This window comes from Mus pahari, chromosome 8 (genome assembly GCF_900095145.1).
Source record: "Mus pahari chromosome 8, PAHARI_EIJ_v1.1, whole genome shotgun sequence".
Taxonomy (NCBI): Eukaryota; Metazoa; Chordata; class Mammalia; order Rodentia; family Muridae; genus Mus; species Mus pahari.
Window position 1 is genome coordinate 71,876,049 of NC_034597.1, and position 18,216 is coordinate 71,894,264.

An 18,216-nucleotide genomic window follows, 5' to 3' on the forward strand; every position below is an offset into this window, starting at 1 on the left:
TTAAATGTTTGACTTATGAGTCTTTAAAAAATTGCTAAATATCTCCTCTTTGTAAACTGGGACCTGGGATTTCAGGACAAAAAAAAATGTCTTAGTTCAATTTCTTTACCAGGTTAACTATGCCATTTCTTCTCTAGAACATAATAAGTTATACTAAGCATATAAGGAAAGAACAATATTCATATTCATACTTGGATGACTTGGTCCTGATTTCTTCAACCATTGAGTTTTGTGTGTAATAAAGGTCAGTTTTATTTACATAATAGTCAATTATAATTTCTCGTGCCAACATGGTTTTTTAATAAAGTGTTTAAATCAAAACTCCATATGTTAACTCTAACTAAACTGATGGAAGCTATTAGAGATTTCTGAAGACAAAATATATTAAAAATTATTATAAGGTTTTAGAAACAATTAAATAATAATTTAAGTGGTTTCTCAAATATATTGAAGCTGTTGCTCTAGATTGAAAACTAATCCTTGTAGCAAGTGCATCTTTTATAATAATAAAATTATATAATAATAATATAATCAGAATTCAAATAAACTAGTTTACATTTAATAAAATGTATTAGAACTATATTAGAAGATGATTGGAGAACATCCTAAATAATAAATAATTTAAATATTCATTTGTTTAAGTAATATATCCATGATGTGTACTTATTATGGCTAACAATGAACTTCTTTTTACTTGCTTTTTATAACAGTGCATTGATTTTGTGGCGGATGGAAAGAGTTTGTTTTGTTAACTGCTGAGTATTGAGAAGAGGAGGACTTGAGAGAAGTTGGTCAGCTTGACCTGGAGATGCACTGACAAAATGCTGAGCAAGTTACCACAGAACTCTGCACAGAAGTTTGATCAATAGATATTTGATAAATTAATGCATAGTTTAGATTTTAACTAACATACCGTGGCAAGACACTAATGGGGTTTAGCAAGTGTGATTGTGTTTAGAGGGATTAGTTTATCTTACGTAGTGAATAATACATTTTAGGAATGACAAGGTGGATGGGCAGAAAATGAAGCAGAGCATTATAAATACTCAAGTGAGATCCAATTAGGACTAAACCCAATTAAATTTAGTAGAGCTTCATCCCATGTATCATATACTTATATTTGTCATGTAGCTACAATTTGCCTTATTGTGGAGTCGACATTGAGAGTTTATTGGGGAAACAGATAGCACGAATCAAGTTTGCATGTAATTTCTACTCAGGATTCATTTTAGCTAAAAGTCACTGCTCTACAATGTTCCTGGATATAATGATGGCCAAGGTGTGGTATGTTATGGATGTGAACTTTCTAGACCAATGCAAGAGCAGAAACCTTCCCATGAAGGTGGATGGCCAAGATTAAGGATGGAAATGATTTCATCAAGGAGGTTACTTTATTGTTTTTATTTGTTTTTTATTTATATGAGTACACTGGAGGAGGTTACTTTAGTGTGAGAGATCTGCTAGGAAATTGCTGGCTAGAAACTATATAGAAGAGAAATTAAGTTACAACATTGGCAGAATGAAGTGTATACTGTATTGTCAATTGGGATAAAAATAGGCAGGGACTAGACAGTAAAAAACCACACACACACACACACACACACACACACACACACACAAAGAATAACTAAGTAGGCAATCTCCTTGGAGGCTACAGGAAATACTAAAGAGTTTTAAATAAGTATTTATTGTAATAAATTTTGATTTATATTTTTCCTATACAGAAAACATGGATTAAAATGTTGCAAGAGGCTAATCAAACAATGCAATATACAGTTTATAGCTATAAATAGTGTGACTAGACTTTGTGACTTAAACTGAAATATCATTATTGAGTAGAAACACTAATATTGTAGATAACATTTATTATTTACTATGTATTCATCAACATTGATTTTAAATATTTTTTTGTATCCTAAAAGTATTTTATCATGAAAATACTCTGGTAAAAACGTTATTTCATTGGTGAAGACACTAAAATCTAAAGATAACAATTAACCTTCCTAAGAGCATAAAACCTTCCTAAGTGTTAAAGAATCCTATTGAAAATACTATTGTAGGAATATTAGTTCAATCTCTATAAAAAAAATTGATGAAAGTAAGGGAAAAACTGAAGACAGTGATTCTGCCAAGTGTGTCAGGAATGACCTTGCAAATGATAATTACTTAGGTAGAATAATGACTAATTAGAGAAATGTCTGTGATTCTCATCAAAGTTACGATGGGATCCATACTCAATGGCCTTTTCAAAGAATCTGACCGTCCCACTTTCCTCTGGCATTATAGAAAACTGGTATGATGATCCTAGCAGCTATATAACTATAGGATCAATGAGCCAACTACTTTCACCTATCACTACATGATAATTGTGATCATAGAAAGAAATGAGAGATGAGCTCTGCATTTGGCAGTGGAGAAACTCAGAAGTTCATATCCACGACTGATTTTCAAAACTGACACGAAAGAGTGAATAGATATATATTTATTTTAGTCTTGCATACATGCTCTATGAATTAAATTGACGTACACGATAGATGGAAACACAACAGACTGACATAGTTTTTGAATTTTATTAATTTTGAAATTATAATGTTACATCATTTAACGCTTTTCTTTCTTCTGACTAGGCTCTCTCAGATACTGTTCCTTGCTCTCTTTCAAATTCATACCCTTTTTTATTATTAGTTTTTATAACATTCATAAATAAATATAATCATATGTGCTACTAAATGTAACAGTCTGGGTCTGTACAATGTTATTTAAGTGTATGTTTTCAGGGCTATTTGATATTGTATATCCAATCGCCATATGTCCTCCCTAAAGAAGACTGATGTTTAACTGTGGAAATTTTCTGATAATAATGTACAGAAAAAGCAATGAGTAAATCAATCTACAATATTAGAGTTAAAGATGATGCCCAGAAGTATACAACAGGAGCCCAACAGAAAATCAGTCATGGTTTAAACCACAAAAAGTGAATGTGGTAGTGAACACTTAGAATACACACGGTAAAAATATAATATGATGAAATTAACAAGATTTAGTTCTATATTTGAGTGAGATGTGAGAAGGAAAGATGCATATCAATACTTACATTAACATTTTTTACCCAAATGAAATGGAAAAAATTAGACTTAGCATTTTCTGAGATTGAAAAGGTGGAGAAACAGCAGATTTGAAGCAGAAGCAGAAGGAGAGAAACTTAAAAATTAAGTTTAACACACAGGGGAGCTAACTTTCAAACATATAAGTATATACTCCAGAAAAACATATTCAAAATTCAGTGTGAATTTAGATGAAAAAGTAAATTTAGAAGATGTCATTTCCTATATTTTTGACATTTCATTGTCCTACAAAAACACGTTTGAAAAATTTTAGACCTCATATTTTAAAATACAATTTCTTTTAGAATCCACATGTTGTTACCATAACAATAGTGTAATATTCTCTCCAATACCTTAATGATAAAATTTTGAATGATACAAGTGACTGACAGGTAGAACAACTTCAATGTTGGGACAAATACAAATATCTAACATATTATTGTGAATGATGAATTCATTGTCCAGGATAATATACAAAGTGTGATGATCTGACATTATTAAAACCCAGCAAATGTAAATAAATATTTAACACATGTCTTAAAAGAGGAAAAGTAGTGGAAGATGACAGAGTTTATATTTCAAGGAGGAATTGGGCAAGGAACAAATCCAAACTCCAAGCCCTGACAAAGAACTTGGTAAAAATATTAAGCAAATTCAAAATGGATGGTTCGAAATGCTTTGCAATCATTAGTAATGGAGAGAATGATTTATCAACTCTTGGAATACTTTGAAATATTATACTAGTTGTGAATCTATTCTTTTTTGTATCTAATATGCAAAATAATTAAGATTAAAGGAATTTGTGAGAGATAATATGTTCCAAAGTTCACAGGTCGCACTGTTGCCTTTTGTGCTTAGTTGCTTTGATTCTATTGCTTTTTCCTCTCCTCACAGCATTATTTATTCAATCTGTTTAGTTTGCTTTACAGGCGGTGGCAGCATCCACAGGGTGGACCTATTGAACCAAGCCGTAATAGATGTAATACATCAATACATTTGAGCTGAACAGCTTTAATTAGGCCTTCCCGGTCATTTCATCAATTCAGTTGAGTACCATTGGGATTTGGATAACACCGAGCCTCCTGTCGAGCATGAGAATTACAGCACTTCAGCAAGGCTTCACCAGTCACAGAGCAAGGTTAGGCAATCAACTATAATTCACACAGGGAAGTGCCCAGTGTTCAACCCATAAACTTAGCCTTACAGTAATATCTTTGAAATCTTAAAGCCTGTAAACTCAAGTGTCAATTCAGAATGCAAAATGCCTTAAACCCCTCATACTGGCACACAAAGCTTTTCTTTATCCTATTCAATAAAAGGGCAGGGTTTCTTTGCTGCAAACATAAACACGCAATCAAGGTACCACTTCTGTAGTGATGAGGTTGATGGACAAGACATAAGAATATGCAAAAATGCTTGCTATAAAGTGTTGAAAACGTTACGAGTATATGTTATTTATTTGCTGTTTTGTTCTCTTTTATTTGAGAAAGAGTCTCATTTTGTAGCCCAGGCTAGCCTTAAAATCACAGTAATGCAAATGTTTCAGCCTTACAAGTTGCTTGTTTAACACATGTAATCCGTTTGTCTAACTAATATTCTTGGCTTTCTTTCGTCATACTTACCTCTCATTGGCCAGAATAAATATGCTGAATGTAACTTGCTAGAGAAACATCTGTACATATGAGCAGCATGTGAATGTAAAAATCACTTATAGCTGGCAAAGGGAAACACTATTTTATCAGCACATTCAATATAACACAGTCAGTAGCATAGCTGGATAAATCGAGATAGAAAAGATTTATGTTATGTATAAAGGCATCAAAATGCCACTCTACTTCCCTTTGTCTACAATGTATACAGCATAAAGATAAAGCCTTGCCAGGAAATCCACTATGAAGGTACAGTCTGGGTCAGCCAGCATTCACTAGAGAATAGAAAACCCAACTGTTTTTTTCTATCGTTTTGTTGTTGCTGTTATTATTTTGTTTTTACTAAGAAAACTTATACTTGAGAAGAGATTAGATTTGGGGAAGAGACAGGATTGGGCCAAGACAGGGACTTCATTTTCTCAAGTACTAGGAACGAATTAAAAGATTATTTGGGAGGCCACATTTTTGCAAAAGATTACTAGGAACCCCCATATGTTCTTGTGAGGGTTTCTTCTTTCTTTTTCAACAACAGAGTTCATTTTCCTAGATTGTATACTGTGAGAACCTGGCTAAGTTGTGGCGAATTGCTAAAACTTAGAGGCCAATATCACTCATTTTGTAGAATCAAGTTTTATCCAAGTCAATTCATTTTGTTTATGAATGTTTCAAACACATCTCATGTTACTGAAATAAAAATAGGAAGATAAAATTGCTTTAAAAATATATAATAAGGCTAAAACTGTTGCTGTACAAAGTGAAAAAAAATAGTAGAGGGGAGTGGTGGAGGTTTTGGTGGTTTTGTTGTTTTAAAGAGCTAATCATGGTGCTATGTGCTCAAAGGGTAATGCCACATACATTTTAAAATAATACTAGACATCATATAGGTTAATTTGAAATCTTTTCCTTTCAGCCACAGACAAGAAACCTAAATTAGTCTTAATTGTGCCATGTTCCACTTGGACATTTGATGATTGTTCTCTAATCTAGATGCTTTCACAGTTAGCACATCTTCTTACATAGAGTTCTTTTTCTTATTTGCCTTCAGTGACCCATAGGATGTTTTTAACAGGGCATTGTTATTTTTGGAAATTGTTAAAGAGGTGATGTAATTGTGTGGACAGAGCTCTTTTTAACTTGTCTGCATTATTCACTTCTACATTATTGAAAATTTTCATCACTTAAAATCTCCATAAATGTAGGAATATACATGGGATGAATGAGGCTGAAAACTTCAAAGATGTGAAGGAACCAGGGCAAGTAAAGAGGACAAGTTTGAGAGATGACTTGAAGTAGCTCATTATTCCCATATAAAGGTCTGTTTTGTAAATGAGGCTGCATAGCTTGTCCTGATGGAGAGAGGAGAGTTGTTCTTCACTGTTAGTAATTGATTTCAGACCCTGGTGCTGGCAGAAGAGGCATTCTTCTGCCAGTAAAAAATTCCTGGCCAGCCTTTCCATGTCGAATCATGGTTCTTCAGAGAAGGGACAGATGTGAACTATTAGCAGCAGGTGGTGTATGAAGTCACCCCAAGTCTAGAAAGAGTATCACCAGACCATTTGCCACAACTACAAATCTACAAAAATGTTCACAGATTTTGGGGGAAATATTAATTTTGATTTTAAACTGTTGAGCCATTTATTTTCATCTTTAATTTTTCCTGAGACTTTATAATTTTTTAACACATTGACAATTTCACATTCTTGGTGCTCCTTGTAAACATTTTTTTGGGATTATAACAACTCCCACTCTTTCTAATACCTCTTCGACCCCCAATACATTTTCTCTTCCCTATGTGTCCCATTTTAACTTCCATACATTTCAGTTTTGAGCCATTGTGTGTTTGATCAGAGAACACAATGTATTTGGAGTGTTTGGGGCTCACCTTTGTAATCAGCTGACAATAATGAGTATCCCTTACCTATCATCCACCAGGCACTAATTGTTCACGAAGGAAGGGACAGGCGAGACTACCACCCCAATCAATGATTAAGTAATGATCCTGCCTTGTGTTAGCCCACTCATCATTTTAGCCTATGTAACATCAAAGTTGCAATGACTATAGAAGACCCAGAAGGAAACTGATACTTTCGTTTATCTATCTATCTATCTATCTATCTATCTATCTATCTATCTATCTATCTATCTATCTATCTATCTATCTTGATTGTGGCTTCCCATACAAATTCTTCCTCCATTCTCATTCTCTCTCTCTCTCTCTCTCTCTCTCTCTCTCTCTCTCTCTCTCTCTCTCTCTCAGAAAGGGAAGCTCCCTTTGGGTACCGTGTCATCCTGGAACATCCAGTACCAGGAGGCCTAAGCTCATCCTCTCCCACTGAGGCCCATGTAGGTTGTCTAGTTAGAGGTCAGGAAAATGGTAGGCAAGAAAATCAGAGATAACCACTTCTCCAATTACTAGGGGACCTACGTGAAAACCAATCTGCACATCTAGGTCCATCCCCCACATGATTTTTGGTGGGTTGTTCAGTCACTATGATCCCAATGGGCCCATGTTAGTTGACTTTATAGGTATTCTTGTACTGTTCTTCCACATTTTATAACCCCACCAAACACTATTGTACCGCTAAAGGTACATAGTAAAAAATATCTTCCAACAAAAATCTCTTATACCCACAGGGAAAACTGTGATTAAAATACATAACAGTATATTATCAATAAAAATAATAAAATAAAATAACTGAAGACATGGAAGATTTTCTGTCATGTGGCTATTTTTCTACTTTTATGTAACCAAATTCTATAGTACTTCTACCTTTTATGTCTAATAAATTTTATTGTATAATAAAATATCTTCCCATTTACTTATTATGTCTAAACTTTTAGTTGTTATATGAGCAGTCATCACTGCGATTGTAACAAATACTTTAAGCTTACCAGCATCCTTTTTGAGTTAAGACTATTAGGTCATTAATACAAAATAATGTTTCTTTGTCACTTGCTGTCTTTAAGATTATTTTGTTTTATTTATTAACAATTTAATCATAATGTGTCAAATGAAAAAAATCTGTGATTATACATTTTAAAGATTTTGTGCTTTTTTTGGAAAACAATGTGTTCACATCACTTAAGAAACTTTATGTCCTTTAGAAAAAAAATCCTCATGATCTTTCCTCTCTGCTCTTTTCACTGTGCACTCCTACTCCTGGCTTTTCATACTTGGCACTGTTTCCTAGCTCTGCTAGACCTTTTCATTTTTCTTTTTCCCTGGTTCTTCTACTAGTATTTCAACTTTATGGATTTTGCTTCTGTACCTTCAAATCTATTGGAAAAAATCTGCTTCTTTTTTTTTTTAATTCAGTAATAGTACTTTTAACCCAGAAAATGTTTTTGATTCCGATCCGTACTATTGCTTTAGTAATAACTGCTGGACATCCTTTGCATCTTTTCTTTGCTTCTTATAACATATTTGCAGCTGCCAATTTATTATATTCATCTAATAAACACAACACCTATACTTTTAGATGATTTGAATTTTCTTGGTTCCTAAGAATATGAATTCTTGATTTTATATATGCCTCTAAATCTGCATAATTCAAGAATTATATTAAGTATAATTCTTAATATATATAATACTTGACATAAGCTTATAATATATACTTAATATAATAGTTAATATATTTAAGCTATTAATTATTATAACATGGAAGTGAAATTCTTCACTTTCTGTATTCACTTTGGTTTCTAACTGTTGACTGTTATTTAATATGTCCACTTTAATTTAGTAAAGTTTTTGTTCATTACTGTTTCTGATTTCCTAAATGTCTCACTACCTTAACTTGCTAATCACTAGACACATATTTTCTTAAAGTATTGTAAAAAAAACAGGCAAGAACATTCCTTCTATCTTTGAAGAGGGCCATATGATATCCTCCACAATGTTTATGTAGCACAATTGGGCACTGATTCGAATATTCTCCTAATTACTTGCTGTAATATGCTGAGATCTCAGATGTTTCCTGAACATATTTTATTTCTGCCTTGTAATATGCTCTGCTTTCCAATTCCTCTTTAGGCAATTGGTTTTCAAAGCCTTCATCTTCCCTTGCTATCTTCTCTTGAATCCCCCACTTCATTCTTTGATTTTCAGCCCATCTACTGTTCCCTTATGTTTCTACTAGTTTTTTTTTCCCCTATGGAAATAGGATTGTTTCCTTGTCTTTTGATATTCAGAAGAATATCATGCTTTAGAAAATTCCCCACCCTGGATAAATTCTAATTAAGGGAAAATGACCACATGTTTGCTTTGTAAATACTTTAGACACATCTCAGGCATTCTGAACAGTGACAAATAGTTTGGGAAGGTATACAATATACTCCCTCTTGAATGATCAACACACTGTTACCTTGGGATACATTCCCAAATTATAAAGTCATAAAGAGAAAGAGGATGGATGAGAAAAGGCCAAGATAATATTATACAATTTTCTCCCACAATGTTTAGGCTGTTTGCTTTTTCATTCACTATTAGTTCACACAACTTTGTTTTTGTGAGGCATCAAGTATTTTCTAGAATTGTGGTACAGTTGATGAGTGTGTGTGTGTGTGTGTGTGTGTGTGTGTGTGTGTGTGTGTGTTATTCTACAGAATCATAGAGCTTTACAGATACCTAGTCTGTCATCTCATTAGTAACTTCTTAATATCCAATCCTTCTCATCTCTAGAAATCTGAAAAATCTAAGCTATTCTTGGTTGATTGTCTACCTTCCTTTTGCAATTCCCTGTTGCCAAAACATTGAATATGTGCCTATTAATTAAAACAAGAACATTTTCTTCCCTTCAAATCAATTTACTTCATATTTCACTCTATATGGTTTTTAGGGTTTTTTTTGTGGTAGACAAATACATTATTTCCTCTTACTTCCCTCTTTTATTGTAAATGATTTCCAGAGGAATTTTTGTTTCATTAACAGCTTCTGACAAACAAATGGGAGGCAGAAATTAGTAGAAGGAATTTATTTATTCTGTTCCAGATTTAAGGGATAGAAAGCTGATTAAATATCTAAACTGCCAGTTTGCAGACAGGCTAGGTTTAGGGGGCTGTTATGTGACAATAGATAGAATACCTTCCAACACATACATTCATTCCATTCTAGTCCTTAAACATATCTAGCTATTTTAAGTTCATATTTCATCTATTCAATTTTTTGCTTACATAATAATAGTTCTAGACTCTGTAATGATGATTCCTTACTTTTTGTCCTTTCTGCCTCACTTTATTATTTTGACTACATTTCTTATTTTTCCATCATTTCTATATATGTTTAATATACCACATCATATGAAAGAGATTGTAGGCATTTTGAGGTAGAAACAGCTGCTATAGTAAATAAATCAACAGGTTACTGATAGATGTATCAAACAGGTGATCATAATACTACCTATAATTATAGTAACAAACATAAACTTACATAAAAAACGAATGACAAGAAAAGAACAGGGACAAAGAATAGGCTGTGTGATGTTTAGTTCGCGATATGCTTGGTGTTTTTGTAACATCGTGGATTTTACAGAGTTGTGGTACAGTTTATGGTATAGGTGTGTGTGTGTGTGTGTGTGTGTGTGTGTGTGTGTGTTCTACAAAATCTTAGAACATTAGGGCTACTTAGACTATCATCTGATTAGTAACATCTTAATATCTCATATTAGAGAGATATCTAAAGAGATGAGCAAGGAACAGTTTATGAGAGAATGTCTATAAAATTAATCCAGTTAGAATCTATGGGTGTAGTAATATATATTAGTAAACAAATAAAGATGAAAAAAATTGTGAGAAGAAACAAAATCAAAGAGAAAACCTCCTGAGAATGTTAATGTTATTTATCACAGAGAAGTCAAGACAGAGTGGTAATGAAACTTTGCTGGCAGACACATTGTTTTTCAAGACTTTTCCAAACCACAATGGTAAGTTAAAGTATTCTACATGGGTGTTCATACTGGAAATACAGACATTTCTGTCTTACAATTTGCTGCCATTTGTATATTATCTCTCATTATCAAAATGGAAACATACCCAAGGAGAAATACCACATACTTCAGTCAGGGTTCCTAAAGATCAGAAAATTTCCTGAATTAGAATAATTGAAGCAGGAGAATATTTTGAGATGATTTCATTTTATATCTCTTAACAATGAATTTTTGATGTGAGAAATAGCTTCGGATCATTTGCCAGCTGATCCACTGACAAAAAAAAAAAAAAAAACTCAATATATCAAATTACAATTTTATGATTTTCACTGTGTATTTTTTTAATTTCTTTTTTTTCCAGATTTTTATTTTTTTAAATCTTGAAACTATTTTTTTTCACTCCACACTTCATCCCCCTACTGGTCCACCCTTCAACTGTTCCACATCCCATACCTCCTCTCCCCCACCCCTATTTCCAAGAGAATTTTCAAACATTCCCACCCCACTAGACCTCCTTACTTCCTGTGGTTCCAAGACTTGAGGGTTAGGTGCATCTTCTCTGAGTCCAGACCCAGCAGTCATCTGTTGTATATTGTTGGGGCCCTCATAAGCTAATGTATGATGCATGATTGGTGGCTTAGTGTATGAGAGAAATTAGGGTTCAGTTTAGTAGAGACTGCTGGTCTTCCTACGGGTTGCCCTCCTCCTCAGCATCTTACACCTTTTCCTGAATTCAACCACAGGGTTCCAGTGTATGTTCAATTGTTCCTGTTATGACTGCTGTCTTAAATGTCTACTACAAATCCCAACATAAGAACTAGTTTTACCAAGTTGCTTCCTATGATATCAACATTTATTTGTTCATATGAACTATAGAGAATATACTCTAAGTCTAACCATAAATTGCCTTTTCCTTATTGTTTAATATAAAATAATTTTCATTTTTAATACATAATTAGATTGCATATTGAGAGTAACTAATAATTTTAAACCTTGATGTCTTAGAGGGAAAAAATAAATGATTCATGTAAAATATTATCAAAAAGATATTTAAGGGGCTCAAAAGAAGTCCAACCGTCAAGTGAAAATTACATGTGTGTGTATGTAAACATGCATGAATATAATTGCAGGATAAAGAAAAGGAAAAAAATGCTACTGATAAAACTTTAATGATAATTTTAAAAGTATGATTTACAAATTTTGGAATATGAAAATATTTTTTATTACATGTTAGGTTAAAAACATCATTATAATGAGCAGGTATTCAAAGAGTTACCATTTTTGAAGGATTTATTTTATTTTCATTTAAGTGTATATGTGTGAGACATAACGTATGCCAATATGTATGCTAATGTATGCCAATGCCCATTGGAGCCAAAAGAGAAACACAAAAATCCCTTAAAGAAATACAGGAAAACATAAACAAAAAGGTGAAGGAATTGAACAGAACTGTGCAGTGTCTAAAAATGGATATAGAAACAATAAAGAAATCACAAAGGGAAAAAAACCATCGAGATAGAAAACATAGGAAAGAGATCAGGAGTCATAAATGCAAGCATAACCAACAGAATACAAGAAATAGAAGAGAGAACCTCAGGTGCAGAAGATACCAGAGAAAACATTGACACATCAGTCAAAGAATATGCAAAATGCAAAAAAAATCTCCTAACTCAGAACATCCAGGAAATCCAGGACTCAATGCGAAGATCAAATGTAAGAGTAATAGATATAGAAAGGAGCAAATATTTCCAAATTAAAGAATCAGTAAATTCTTCAACAAAATTATGGAAGAAAACTTCCCTAACCTAAAGAAAGAGTTGCCCATGAACATTCAAAAAGCCTACAGAATCCCAAATAGACTGGAACAGAAAAGAAATTCCTCCCATCACATAATAATCAAAACACCAAATTCACAAAACAAAGAAAGAATGTTAAAAGCAGTAAGGGAAAAAGGTCAAGTAACAAATAAAGACAGACCTCTCAGAATTACACCAGATTTCTCAGCAGAGACTATGAAAGCTAGAAGATCCTGGGCAGCTGTCATATAGACCCTAAAACAACACAAATGCATACAAACCAAAACAACCAAACTAGGAGCTGGTGTTTGAGAAAATGAACAAGTAAATAAACTCTTAGCCAGATAAGTCAGAGGGCACAGAGACAGTATCCAAATGAACAAAGTCAGATATGAAAAGGGAGACATAACAACAGAAAGAGACTGAGGAAATCCAAGAAAAAAAAATCATCACCAGATCCTACTACAAAAGCCTACTATATTCAACAAATCTGGAGAACCTGGATGAACTGGACAATTTTCTAGACAGATACAAGTTAAAAAAGTTAAATCAGGATCAGATGAATAATCCAAACAGTCACATAACCCCTAAAGAAATAGAGCCAGATACTAAAAGTCTCCCAAACAAAAAGAACCCAGGACCACATGGGTTTCATGAAGAATTCTATCAGACCTTCAAAAAAGATCTAATACGCATACTCTTCAAACTATTCCACAAAATAGAAACAGAAGGAATACTGCACAATTCATTCTATAAAGCCACAATTATACCCATACTTAACTAAACAAACACCCAATAAAGAAAGAGAATTTCCGACCAATTTCCCTTAAGAATATTGAAGCAAAAATACTCAATAAAATTCTCACAAACTAAATCCAAGAACACACCAAAATGATCATCCATCAATATCAAGTAGGACTTATCCCAGGGATGTAGTAATGGTTCAATGTACACAATCCCACAACATAATTCACTATATAAACAAACTCAAAAGAAAAAAACACATGATCATTTCATTAGATGCTGAAAAAACAGTTGACAAAATTCAACACTCCCACATGATGAAAGTCTTGAAAAGATCAGAATTCAAGGCCCATACCTAAACATAGTAAAAGCAATATACAGCAATCCAGAAATGAAACAGGCTTATGAGCAAAGATGTCATTTTTTTATTTTTAGTGTTTTGTCTGATAAATATACATATATATGTATGTAAACTTGTGCATATATACATGTATACATTGACATAGATATGTATGTATGTGGTGTGTATGTGTGTGTATGTGTGAATCATCCACATGTCTCTAGTTTGTAATGTTTATTGTTCTATTCTATTAGATACGTAACTTTTACATAATACATGCCACTAATTGCAGTAAGTTAGTAAGTGAAAAGGACAAATCAGAACTCTAGACATATTTGAAAACATAAAGGAGAAATTTTTCAACCTACAATTCTTGTGTCTCAGCTTTGTAACCTACTGGGGACAGAAAATTATGTAAACCTTACATAATCACATTATACAAATCAAAATAGCATATGCCGAGACATGTTTCAGAATATACTTGGAAGGTTTTTATTGATGTTACGGTGCATGGGAAATCCAATCAATGGTCATTAGTGTACAAGTATAGGTCAATAGTTAATGTATTAGGGCAGGTAAGTGAGAAATTCATTTCTAATGTAATTGTACCATGTCTTAGCTTTAAATATTGATGAAGGATTCATAAACAGAGAGTCAAGAATATAAACTATTTTAATATACATATGTAACACACAATGCTTTCAGGTCATCTATGTTTTTCATTTTATGTAATATTTTTTATTTACTCAGTTTACATCCCAATATCAGCTCCCTTTTTAGTACCACCTCAAAATGAAGCCCCCATTCCTTCACCCTTCTATTTTAAGGAGATCCTCCCTCTAGGAATCAAGGTCCTTCCAGATCCTGCCAGCATATTAGGTCACTGCAGGCAGGCAGGCAGGCAGGCAGGCAGGCAGGCAGGCAGGCAGGCAGGCAGGCAGGCAGGCAGGCAGGCAGGCAGGCAACAGATTTGTGGAGAGCCCCTGCTCCTGCTGTTGGGATGTATAAAGCCTCTCATTTTCTGCATACGTACAGGGGGCCTAGGTTCAGCTCATGCTAACACTTTGGCTGGTGATTCAGTCTTTGGAGCCCCAAGATTCAAGGTTAGTTGACTCTGTACGTCCTTCAGTGAAACATCTCTTCTTCAGATTCTTCTCCCAAATCTTCACTAAGAAAGCCAAGTAATTATTTGGCTATGGGTTTCTGCATCTCTTTCTATTAGCTGCCTCTCAGAGAACAGGTAAGTTAGACTCCTTTCTGCAACTATAACAGAGTATCATTAATAGTGCCGGGGATTGGTTCTTGAACATGAGATTGGTCTCAATTTAGAACAGCCATTGGTTCAACCATTCCCTCCATCTCTGCTCTATTTCTGTCCCTACAAATCTTGTAGGTAGACACACTTTTTAGTCAAATGTTTTGTGGGTGGGTTGCTGTTTTCATCCATCCACTGGGAGTTCTGTCTGGCTCTAGGAAGTGAGTATTTACAGATGCATATCTACCACAGCTTGGAGTCTCAGCTAGAGTTGTCCTCATAGACCACCTTGGATGTCCCCCCCAACCCAGGTTTATGGCACATCCCAGATATTGCATCCACCACTGTATTTCTCTTCTCTGGACCCTACTCTCCCTATATCTGATACCTATCGCCTCCCTGGCTCCTGTTGTCACCCCCTTTCCCACTCAGTTGCCTATTTTCATAGATCACCAATATCTATTTTGTTTCCCCTTCAGAGAAAGATTCAAACTTCCTCCCTTGATACTTTGTTATTTGGTTTCTTTGGGTCTGTTGATTATAGCATGGTTATACTATATCCACTTATAGGTGAGTACATGCCATAAATGACTTCTTGGGTCTGGGTTAAGTCAATCAGGATAATATTTACTAGTTCCATTAATTTGCCTGCAAATTTCATACTATCTTTCTTTTTAAGGGCTGAATAGTACTCCACTTTGTAAATTGTCTGCATTTCTTTATCCATTTTTCAGTTGCATAACATCAAGGTTGTTTCCAGTTTCTGCCTGTCACAAATAAAGCTAATATGAACATATTTGAACAAGTGTCCTTGTGGACTATCACTTGGGTATATGCCCAGGAATGGTATAGCTGGGTCTTTAGGTAGATCTATTCCAAATATTCTGAGAAAACCCCAAATTAATTTTCAGAATGGTTGCGCAAGTTTGCACTCTCACCAGCAGTGGATGGGTGTTCCCCTTGCTCCATAACCTTGCCAGTATATGCTGTCCTTTGAGATTTTGATCTCAGCCAATCTGATGGCTGTAAAGTGGAATCTCAGATGATGACTAAGGATATTAAACACTTCTTTAGGTACTTCTTGGCAATTTGAGATTCCTCTGTTGAGAATTTTTTGTTTAGCTCTGTCCCCTGTTCGTGTGTCTGTTCATTTTTTTAATTTTTTTATTTTATTTTGCCATTTGATTTGTTGGTGTCTAACTTCTTGAGTTCCTTATGTAGTTTTTATATTAGCCTTCTGTGAGATGTAGTGTTGGATCTTTTTCCAGTCTCTAGGCTACTGTTTTGTCCTAATGACAATGTCCTGTGACTTACAGAAGTTTTTCAGTTTCATGAAGTCCTACTAATTGACTATTTTTTCCCAACTACATATATGTTTTATTTCTTGTCCTGCTTCATAGATTCTCAATGGGCTAGTGACAGCCAGTATGGGTATTTCTTGTCTAGCTTCATCTCTGGGAAGACCTCATTCAAGTCATCTGGGGTCAACTGGTCAAAGGAAATTATGTTCTTCATTTTCTCTAGCTGATTTTCATATTCGTGGATCCAGACCTGAAATCCATAAATGTACTCAGCCCAGTTCTTCACATGCTCCTCCTCATTGCCTACCATGTATTTATCCTCAGGCACAGGGATATTAAAGGCATTCTAGTTCTTTACAAAATTATCCACAAAGCTAGCCTTGGCCACATTGGCCTCATAGTAAGCCCAGTCAACTGCTGGTGGTTTCTCAGATAGATTAGCCAGCCAGATATGAAGGGTCTCATTCCAGGACTTTGCAATTGTCCTCTAGTTTGGGGTATGATCTCCCTAGAAACTTTACAATAAATGGTTTTTAGAGCAAGTTTATGCCCAGCCATCTTGTGAAACTCCATCAATGCCTGGTAAAGTGCTGTTTCCAGCAACAAGAAACCATTTAATTCTTGACCTTAGTGCCTATCTTAGTTAGGGTTTTACTGCTGTGAAAAGACACCATGACCAATGCAAGTCTTATAAATGACAACATTTAATAGGGGCTGACTTACAGGTTCAGAGGTTCAGTTCATTATCATTAAGGTAGGAGCATTACAGTGTCCATGCAGGCATGGTACAAGCAGAGCTGAGAGTTCTACATCTTCATCTGAAGACTGCTAGCAGAATACTGACTTTCAGGCAGCTAAGATGAGGTTCTTAAAGCCCATGCCCACACTGAATCACCTATTTTTTTTAATAGATATTTTCTTTATTTAAATTTCATGTTATCCCCATTCCTAATTTATCCTCCAAAACCCACCTATCACTCTCCCTCCCCTTATACACCAACCCACCCATTACTGTTTCTCTACCCTGGCAGTCCCCTATACTGGGGCATATAACCTTCAGAGGACCAAGGGCCTCTCCTCCTATTGATGACCTACTAAGCGATCCTCTGCTACATATGCAGCTAGAACCATGAGTCCCATAATGTGTTTTCATTGATTGGTGATTTAGTCCCAAGGAGCTCTGGAGGTATTGGTTGTTCATATAGATGTTCCCCCTATGGACCTGCAAAACCCTTCAGCTCCTTGGGTACTTTCTCTAGCCTCTTCATTGGGGACCCTATGGATAGTCCAATGGATGGCTCTGAGCGTCCAATTCTGTATTTGTCAGGCACTAGCAGAGCCTCTCTGGAGACAGCTATGTCAGGCTCCTGTCAGCAAGCTCTTGTTGGCATCCACAATAGTGTCTGGTTTTGGTGGTTGCTTATGGGATGGATCCTGTGGTAGGGCAGTCTCTCGATGGTCATTCATTCAGTCTCTGCTTTATAATTTGTCTCTGCTTTATACTTTGTCTCTGTAACTCCTTCCATGGGTATTATGTTCCTTCTTGAGTTTCATGTGTTTTGTGAATTATATCTTGAGTATTCTGAGCTTCTGGGATAATATCCACTTATCAGCGAGTGCATATCATGTGTGTTCTTTTGTGATTGGGTTACCTCACTCAGGATGATTTCCTCCAGATACATCATTTTTTCAAGAATTTCATAAATTCATTGTTTTTAATAGCTGTGTAATATTCCATTGTATAAATGTACCACATTTTCTGTATCCATTCCTCTGTTGAGTGATATCTGGGTTCTTTCCAGCTTCTGGCTATTATAAATAAGGGCACACCTAGTTCAACAAGGCCACACCTCCAAATAGTGCCACTCCCTGGGCCAAGCCCATTCAAATCATAACAGTGCCTGAGCCATTGGTGTTCTGTTCAGGAAGTTGCCTCATGTACTGACAAGTTCAACATTTTTCCTTATTTTCTGTTCTTTTACATTTAGTGTATCTGGTTTAACATTGATGTCTTTGGTCTATTCAGTTGTGAGTTTTGTGCAGGGTGATAAATATAGATATATTTGCATTCTTCCACAAGCAGAAATAATGTTAGACTAGCACCAT

At 34.8% G+C, this 18,216-nt stretch overlaps 1 pseudogene; it reads right to left on the minus strand.

Annotated features, from left to right (window-relative positions):
- Positions 1–16,203: 16,203 nt before the first annotated feature.
- On the minus strand, positions 16,204–16,668 carry LOC110326030 (annotated as a pseudogene).
- Between the last annotated feature and the right edge of the window lie 1,548 nt (positions 16,669–18,216).